Consider the following 9,282-nt stretch of genomic DNA (forward strand, 5'->3'; position numbering starts at 1 on the left):
CAAAAATACAATGGTACAAAGGGGTTGGGACATTTAAGTTTCCACTTCAGCCTACTCCTTTTCAAAGAGAGAAGAAGGGATGATATGTATTTTTTCTGATTGTGGTATTTAAAAAAATGTATGCTTTCTTTGTTTGAAATAAACTAAACTAAAAAATAAATAAATAAATAAAAAACAATGGACCGACAACAACACAGAGACAAGACAGGGTTTATATAGACTGGGAAGATGAGAGGGAGATGAATTGCAGGTGTGTGGGGAGAGGGACCAGGTGAACACAATTACTAAATCAGGGAGGAGGAAGAAAACACTGGAGGGAAAAAACACACTAAATAATGAAAGGCTGTAAAAAAGGAAAATGACCTAAGAGAAAAACAAAAGACCGGAAGGCATGAACCATAACTAATCTAAGGGGAAGCTGACACTAAAGGAAAACACTACAGAAAGAAACTACAGGGGCGTGGCTAAGAGGGGGCCAAGAGAGCACAGGACCTGGGAGAGGGATGTCTGAGGTGGGAAACCTAGAGGGCAAATGGGGAACACCAGGAGACACATGAGGAAGATGCAGACATGACACATGAGGGCGCTCTAAGACACAAAAGGAGCACCTAGAGACAAGGGCATCAGTTTGTTTTCAGAATTGCTGGGGACAATAACCATACACTTGAGTGGGGTTTAAAAATTGCTGGGGACAATAAAGTAGGCTAGCACAGGGGTCGGCAATCCGCGGCTCTGGAGCCGCATGCGGCTCTTCCATCCATCTGATGCGGCTCTCTGTGCTTGTAAAATAATGAATGGATATTTAAATAAAATGCTTTATATTTTACTGCATTAATTTTACATCTGTATGCCAATTCTAAATGTAAAGATTGTCTGCGTAAACCTGAACAGGTCCAACCCGGTCTTACTGTGAGACCGGGTTGACGCGTCACCCTTGTGCGTAATCAGATCGGCGCTTCCTGAGCTGAAGGATGTGAGATTCTGGGCTTCTCAGACAGGTTCCTGGATGTGTCGCCACATTGGAGACAGGAACAAGCACTATTCAGCCAAAGTTTCATAATCAGGTGTGGCAGTGTGTGTCCTGTCACAGTGTCCCGATAGATAATGCGCCCTGGCTACTTGGCCAAGGAGTTGTCCCTTTGGCTGACTGGATAGAGCGTATGACTCTCACCCGGGAGTCTGGGGATCGAATCCCGCCCGGGCCCTCGGGTCTCCACCTTGCCACATATTGACGGATAAACTCAAGGATGTTGGTTGTTTTGAAAGAATTACCCCGAAGCACACTGATGCGCATGGATGAGCTGACATTTTAATCGTTACGCACATCGCAGAGGTAACTTGATTCCCATCAGAACATCAGAGCTTTATACTGGACACTGTGTTCAGCGCGGCTCGGAGCGCCCACGGTGGACAGTGGGCTGAAGATCTGAGGGGTTCGCAGCGCAGAACCACGGTGCATGCGATAAGATTTCCTCCCACTGAAGCGGTCTGGAAACCTGGTCTCTCTGAGGGATGTGTCACTTGGAAAAATGTTCTTTTTATGAAATTATGAAACTTTGGCTGAACAGCGCTTGTTCCCGTCTCTAATATGGAGACGCATTACGCATCCAGTCTGAGGCAGAATCGCCTCTTCAGCTCATAAAGCACCTGTAGAGACATTTGATCACGCACAAAGTTTATGTGGAGCAGAAGCGGTCGGGCCATGGCAGGTGAAATGTTCCTAGCCTACATGAAGTGAAATATTAATATGTTACTGGACACGCTGGTCTGGTTGGTTAGACCAGTGTTTGAAGTGGAAAACACACACACACACGCACACACACACACACACACACACACACACCAATTAAAATAATGCTGATAGCGTGGACTAGAAGACAGGTGATGGTTTACGTATTTAAATGATGATCAGGCTGCTGTAAAATGTAATCTCCATCCACATCCAGACACAATTATCCTCTATTCTTTCTCTATTTGCTCTGCTCTTGTCTGGGCTGACGTAGCTGACTGTGCGCGCGGCGCGCCTAACTAGCGGCTGATGCACATTTTACGCATTTGGAGAGATGGGCTGGATGCTTTGCTTTTACTGGAAGATGGTCCACTTAACGCACGGGTGTAGACTACATATTAATGACAAATGAATGAAAATTAAATTGGGAGTTTTTACTTCATATTTTATAAATAAAAATGACGGGGGAAAACGTTTATGACGTCTTTTTAAACTAAATTTTCTAGCGCGACCTGCCTGCTTCACTAAGTCACTGCTTATTAAGGTCCGTCCAAAATTACCGTGGCCCACCCAAAAATGAAAACCTGGCGCCGCGCCTGTTATAAACCTCTGCAAATTGTTGTTCTTCACGTTATCAAACTCAGACTTTGTACAGCTAATGTCAAGATGTAAAATTATGAATTCAGTCGAGCTCTTCCGTCCCTCCCTCTCCTGCTCTCCTGGAAACCCGACATCGGCTGTCAGAAGCGGGAGGTGAAGAAGGAGATGAGGCAAACAGAGAGAGTGCGACATAAAGAAACCAGACTGGTGTGGAGGTGAGCAAAACAGCTGGAAAAGTGTGGGTGTTGCATCCCCCCATCCCCCACGGGTGCGATGCCCATGCGAGCGACCGTTACCGGCTGCTGTCACCTGGTTGTGAGCAGCTCTCTGCTGTCTGAGGGTAGGCCCCGCCCACAACGCTGCGGCCGCTGTGGCTCCCAGTGTTTTCTTTACTGTGGGAAACGGGTAATGATGGCTCTTTGATGGAAACAGGTTGCCGACCCCTGGATAAGATCTGAGCTGGTAAAACAAAAATCCTCATCAGCAGGCATTTTTTAAAGTGGGGGGGACACAGCTGCCAATCACAAATTTTGCCGAGGACATGTCCCCGGCGTCCCCAGTTAAAATGACGCCTATGCTAGAGACGAATGGAGGACAACATGAGGGGAGACACAGACACAGACCATGACAGTAAACCCCCCCCAAGGGCGGATACCAGACACCCAAGACGACAACAAGACAAACCACAAAAGACAAAAACAAAACAGAACACAAAAACACAGGGAGGGAGAGGAGGGAACAAACAAAAAACAACCCACAAGGGCGGGCGAGGAGGGAACAGGAGACTCTGAGGGGCCGGCGACGGGGAACCAAGAGGCTGGACCAGGAAACTCTGGGGGGCCGGAGACGGGGAACCAGGAGGCGGGAACAGGAAACTCTGGGGGGCCGGCGACGGGAACAGGAAACTCTGGGAGGCCGGCGACGGGGAACCAGGAGCCGGGAACAGGAAACTCTAGGGATCGGGGGCTTCGGAGGAGGAGGAAGGGACTTCAGAGGATGAGGAAGGGTCTCTTGAGACACTTGAGACTGGAACACTGGAACATCCGACTCGGGGACTCAGGAACTGGAACCTCCGACTCGGGGACTCTGGAGATGGGGACTCAGGAACTGGAACCGGGGACTCCTGGCCTGGGGGCGTCAACTCCTGGCCTGGGGGAATTGACTCCTGGCCTGGAGGCGTCGACTTCTGGCCTGGGGGCGTCGACTTCTGGACTGGGGGTGTCGCCTCTTGGACTGGCTGGGCCGGGGGCGGAGCCTCTTGGACTGGCTGGGTCGGAACCTCGTGGATGGGCTGGAATGGGTCCTCCGGGACCACCACCAAAGCAGGATGCGGAGCGTCCTTCAGGACCACCGCCGAAGCAGGATGCAATACTTCCTCCTGGACCACCGCCGAAGCAGGATGCGATGCGTCCTCCGGGACCACTGCCAAAGCAGGATGCGATGCGTCCTCCGGGACCACCGCCAAAGCAGGATGCAATGCGTCCTCCAGGACCACCACCAAAGCAGGATGCGATGCGTCCTCCGGGACTGCCGCTGGAGCAGGATGCGGAGCGTCCTCCGGAACCACCACCAAAGCAGGATGCGATGCGTCCTCCGGGACCACCGCTGGAGCAGGATGCGATGCGTCCTCCGGGACCACTACTTAAGCAGGATGCGATGCATCCTCCGGGACCACCAGCAAAGCAGAATGCGAAGCGTCCTCCGAGACCATCACTGGAGCAGGATGCGGGGCGTCCTCCGGAACCACCACCAAAGCAGGATGCGATGCGTCCTCTGCGACCACCGCTGGAGCAGGATGCGATGCATCCTCCGGGACCACCACCAAAGCAGAATGTGAAGCGTCCTCCGAGACCACCACTGAAGCAGGATGCGGGGCGTCCTCCGAGACCACCACTGAAGCAGGATGCGATGCGTCCTCCGGGTCCACCGCTGAAGCAGGATGCGATGCAACCTCCGGGACCACCGCTGAAGCAGGATGCGGGGCGTCCTCCGGGGACCACCGCTGAGACAGGATGCGATGCGTCCTCCGGGACCACCGCTTAAGCAGGATGCGATGCATCCTCCGGAACCACTGCTAAAGCAGGATGCGATGCGCCCTCTGAGACCACCGCTGAGGCAGGATGCGATGCGTCCTCCGGGACCATCGCTGAAGCAGGATGCGATGCGACCTCCGGGACCATCACTGAAGCAGGTGTGTGACGTCTATGATGTGTGCGTCTTCTCAGAGGTGCGGGGATGACGACGGCAGGAGCAGAGGGTGATGAGGTGTGGCAGTCCCCCGGAGATGGGGAGGTGGCACTGATCGGACCAGGCAAAGGTGTGGAGGTTTGGCACATCGGTGTGATGGGGATGCTGATGGCTGGTGGTGCTGTGGGGCCGAAGTTCGCCAGCAGCTCCTTGGAAAACAGCCAAAACGACACCTCTTCGGTAGTCGAAATATCGGGTGGCCCACCGCATGACTCTGCCTCCCAGACAGAGCACCAGGAAAGAGACCTTATTGAACTCCGAGGAGTTCAAGTCCACACAGCTGGCAATATCCTGAATAAAAGTCCAACAGTTCTCTGGCTCACCATAATAGCGGTGCATCTGGGTAATCCGCTGGGTCCTGGGTGGTCGGTCCATTCTGTCACGTTGAGGGGAAGGTTAGGACCCAAAATGCAGATTACCCAGATGACAAGAGGCAGGAGTTGGTAAAAAGTAAAAATCCTTTTATTTGGCAGGATGATACAAAATAAATCCACAAGGCAGCAAGGCAAAATCCAAAAGTCCTGGAACACAGGACACCTAAAGCTCACTTAAGCCCCCTTCAGACAGGCCATGAAAAACGGAAATGTTCCGGACTCTGTCCGTAAGACCTTTGTGTCTGAATACAAACATCCGGATAACGTTTTCCGTAATTAAACCGGACGAAGCCCCTAGTAACAGGTCCGGACTTGTTACGGACAAGGTGGCTGCTTCAGACTGGTGAGGTCGAGTTCCGGACAGGGAGGAGGGGGAGGAGGTTGGGGACCGGGGGATGCTGTGCGCACCTAGATAGCCCGCTGCTGTAGCATGCGGCGAACCATGGCAGCTCGCCTCCTACGGTACCATCTAGACGCGCGACAGAGCGCATCACACCGCTTCTGTGATTCCTTTTAACCATTGAGCTTCATCATCCTGGTCTCTTATGCGTCTTTGTGTGCGCAGAATTATGCTTAACATAAGTCCGATCAGTGAGAGGAATTCTATCTCTTCGTCTGCCATGTTTGACTGAATGGATTTGTTTGGGTAAATGACGCAAGTACGCCTGCCGCACTTGTCCCCCCGACATCTGGAACTTTTCCCTGCTGTGTGAAGGCAGCAGAAAGGACAAGTTCCGGTACAAAAGTGGTGTGTCTGAAAACACAGTTCCAGGTACAAACCGGATTGAATTGTCCACACATATTCCAGAATGTCTATCTGAAAAGGGTTTTAGAGTACCAAAGTCAAAAACCAAAAATCCTGGAACACAGGACACCGAAAGCTCTCTTAGAGCACCAAAGTCTAGAGACATAAAGCTCACATAGAGCACGAAACAACGCTGACAAAAATACAATGGACCGACAACAACACAGAGACAAGACAGGGTTTATATAGACTGGGAAGATGAGAGGGAGATGAATTGCAGGTGTGTGGGGAAAGGGACCAGGTGAACACAATTACTAAATCAGGGAGGAGGAAGAAAACACTGGAGGGAAAAAACACACTAAATAATGAAAGGCTGTAAAAAAGGAAAATGACCTAAGAGAAAAACAAAAAACCGGAAGGCATGAACCATAACTAATATTCTAAGGGGAAGCTGACACTAAAGGAAAACACTACAGAAAGAAACTACAGGGGTGTGGCTAAGAGGGGGCCAAGAGAGCACAGGACCTGGGAGAGGGATGTCTGAGGTGGGAAACCTAGGGTAAATGGGGAACACCAGGAGACACATGAGGAAGATGCAGACATGACACATGAGGGCGCTAGAAGACACAAAAGGAGCACCTAGAGACGAATGGAGGACAACAGGAGACACATGAGGGGAGACGCAGACACAGACCATGACAAGATCAGGTGAAAGTGGATTGATTGTAATGAAGTAAATCAAAGCTCAAAGATGGAAACTGACTAACAACTTGTGCAAGTGTATGTGGACATTTCCTTATGAAACGATCATCAGCAAGAATCACTTTCAAATACCACGGCATCTTGGATGAACTTGTTGGGTAGACTAGAGTGGGATAGCCTGACTGGTGGACACAGGGGAAGGGTGGAATGGGTAGGTTTTGAGTTTATAACGTGTTATAAGCAGTGTAACGTCTAGAAATGGTCAGTTTTCACCTACATATTGATCTCCACAATGTCTGGTCATCTACAGACATAATTCCACTATCTGAATGGAGTTTCTATCCTGTCTTCTAAAGCCCAGAAGATTCTGCAGCCCTTGTTGACATTTCAGGGGGAACAAGATGTCAGCCCATGTTCCCAAACAAATCCTACTTTTGATAAGACCGCAGGATTGCACGCTCTCATGAAAGAAGAACTTTTACAACCCATAAGTTAAATAATCATTAAATAATAATATGGTTGAATGAACAAATGTTATATGAATAATAATATTGATGTTTTAATAAGCTGTGCCTAATTCAATTAAGTTGAAATTAATTTTAATATTACAATGAACATTTTGATGTTATGATCAGTAATGTTTGGTTTAACAAAGGAATCATTATTTACACTCAGACACAATGTTCATTAGAGATGAATTGAAGTTAAAGTAATTTCATGCACATAGATGTGTTCTTACCCACAAATCAGAGAACCTTCTATCTGAAAGAAGGCTTGATGTCCTGAGGGTTGTTTGTTAACACCTCTTAACATGGCACGTCTCGAATGGCCAGGTTATCATAATATGGGAATATTAAAACAGACACTTGCTGAGTTCTTCAGTTAGTTTTTGAGCAGAACTCCGGACTGGCCACGGGGAAAAACTCTAACCACCGCATCTCTTGACAAGCTGTCAAAAACCTGCTGCATGCTGAAGCTGACACAGCAAACGGTTCCTTCAGAATACAGCTGAACCAACAACAACTCCTTAAGAGTTATCCCTAAGACGCAAACAACTGTGGTGACCTGGAGACATCTCGAGACCGGTCTGGTCGTACTGCGGTTCCTCCTACGGACTTCGGTACTTTTGGGGTCCACCCGACTACCTGACACCCCTGATCTACAACGGGGGTCTCCGACGAAGGGTACGTAGGCTCACAGATTGCATCTGATGTGGTTTTATAAACTATCAATTATAGTTTACAACAAACCAAATTCTTTTCACACCCAGAACTCAGTTTCTTCTAGATACAAGGTTCTGATAAAAACACACCATTCCATCATCATACATCACATCACATCCACTTACATTCATCCATCACATTCGTCTTATTTAACTTGTCTTGTTTTTAATTTGTTTAGAAAATAAATTTCTTACTTTTTATAAACCTGACTTGTCTGAATTAATAGGAACTGTGTTTGATCACTGAAAAAGCAAAGAATCCTAGAATCTTCTGATTATACATTCAAAGACCAATAAGGTTGATATCCTATATTTATATAGAATATTACAGCTTATTGGTCATAAGTAAAGGTAATATATTAAGCTTAAAAGCAACAACATTTACCCTTCAACAACAGGAAGACTGTTGTTGAGTGTTTAAGGAGTCTTCCAGCTTCCTCCTGGAAAATTAAAGAGAAAAAAAGATCACGTGTGAAATGTTCTGTGAATAAAAACAATCCAGATAGTTAACTAATAAATGCAACAAAGGCATAACTGTTGTATGAAGACAGTCAGATGCAGCTAAATGAGTTTATAGAACAAAAACAACACATCTAATTTGTTTATTTGTGCAAAATCTATGGTTTACATCCCACCCAACATTGCTGATAGATGAAAGCAATACATTTGTATTCAGTTATTAAGTCATTAATTTTCAGATGAGTAAATAATTGCTGCTTATGTTGTTTTCATAATCATTTTGTTATTGTTTTATGCACTAAGATATGGATGTGCATATTCCACATAAAAATCTATCATCTATCTATCTATCTATCTATCTATCTATCTATCTATCTATCTATCTATCTATCATCTATCTATCTATCTAGCTATCATCTATCTATCTATCTATCTATCTATCTATCTATCTATCTATCATCTATCTATCTATCTATCTATCATCTATCTATCTATCTATCTATCTATCTATCTATCTATCTATCTATCTATCATCTATCTATCTATCATCTATCTATCTATCATCTATCTATCTATCTGTCTATCTATCTATCTATCTATCTATCTATCTATCTATCTATCTATCTATCTATCTATCTATCATCTATCTATCTATCTATCAATCTATCTATCTATCTATCTATCTATCTATCTATCTATCTATCTATCTTTTTTAACAGGTTTTATTAACTTGTTGTCAATACATTCAGAAAATACATTCAATATATCCATGGCTCACATTTTACAGTTCTTTACAATTGCAATAACATACATGCAACATTAGGAAACTATTAAACAAAAAAAAAAAACAAGAAATAAACAAAAAACTGACGAAAACATAAATAACTTAGAAACATAACACTTAGGGGTCTGCTGTGTCTAAGTTGAAATGATGAAATAAGTTGATGGTCTTTGTTAGTTTATTGTTCTTCCTTTTTAATTTTTCAATGCTGTTCCAATATTTCATAAGGTCTGTAATTCTGAAATTATAGAAGGAGGGGATACTTTTCTGAAAAATCATTTTATGTAAGTAATATTTTGCTAAAATAATGACTAAGTTAATTATGTATTTTTCATTGGATGATAAATGAGGGCTAGTAACAATGAGAAGAATTTCATATTTGCTTAAAGAAACTTTTTTTGTAACTTACTCTAAATGTATCTT

This window comes from Nothobranchius furzeri, chromosome 7, assembly GCF_043380555.1.
Source record: "Nothobranchius furzeri strain GRZ-AD chromosome 7, NfurGRZ-RIMD1, whole genome shotgun sequence".
Classification (NCBI taxonomy): Eukaryota; Metazoa; Chordata; class Actinopteri; order Cyprinodontiformes; family Nothobranchiidae; genus Nothobranchius; species Nothobranchius furzeri.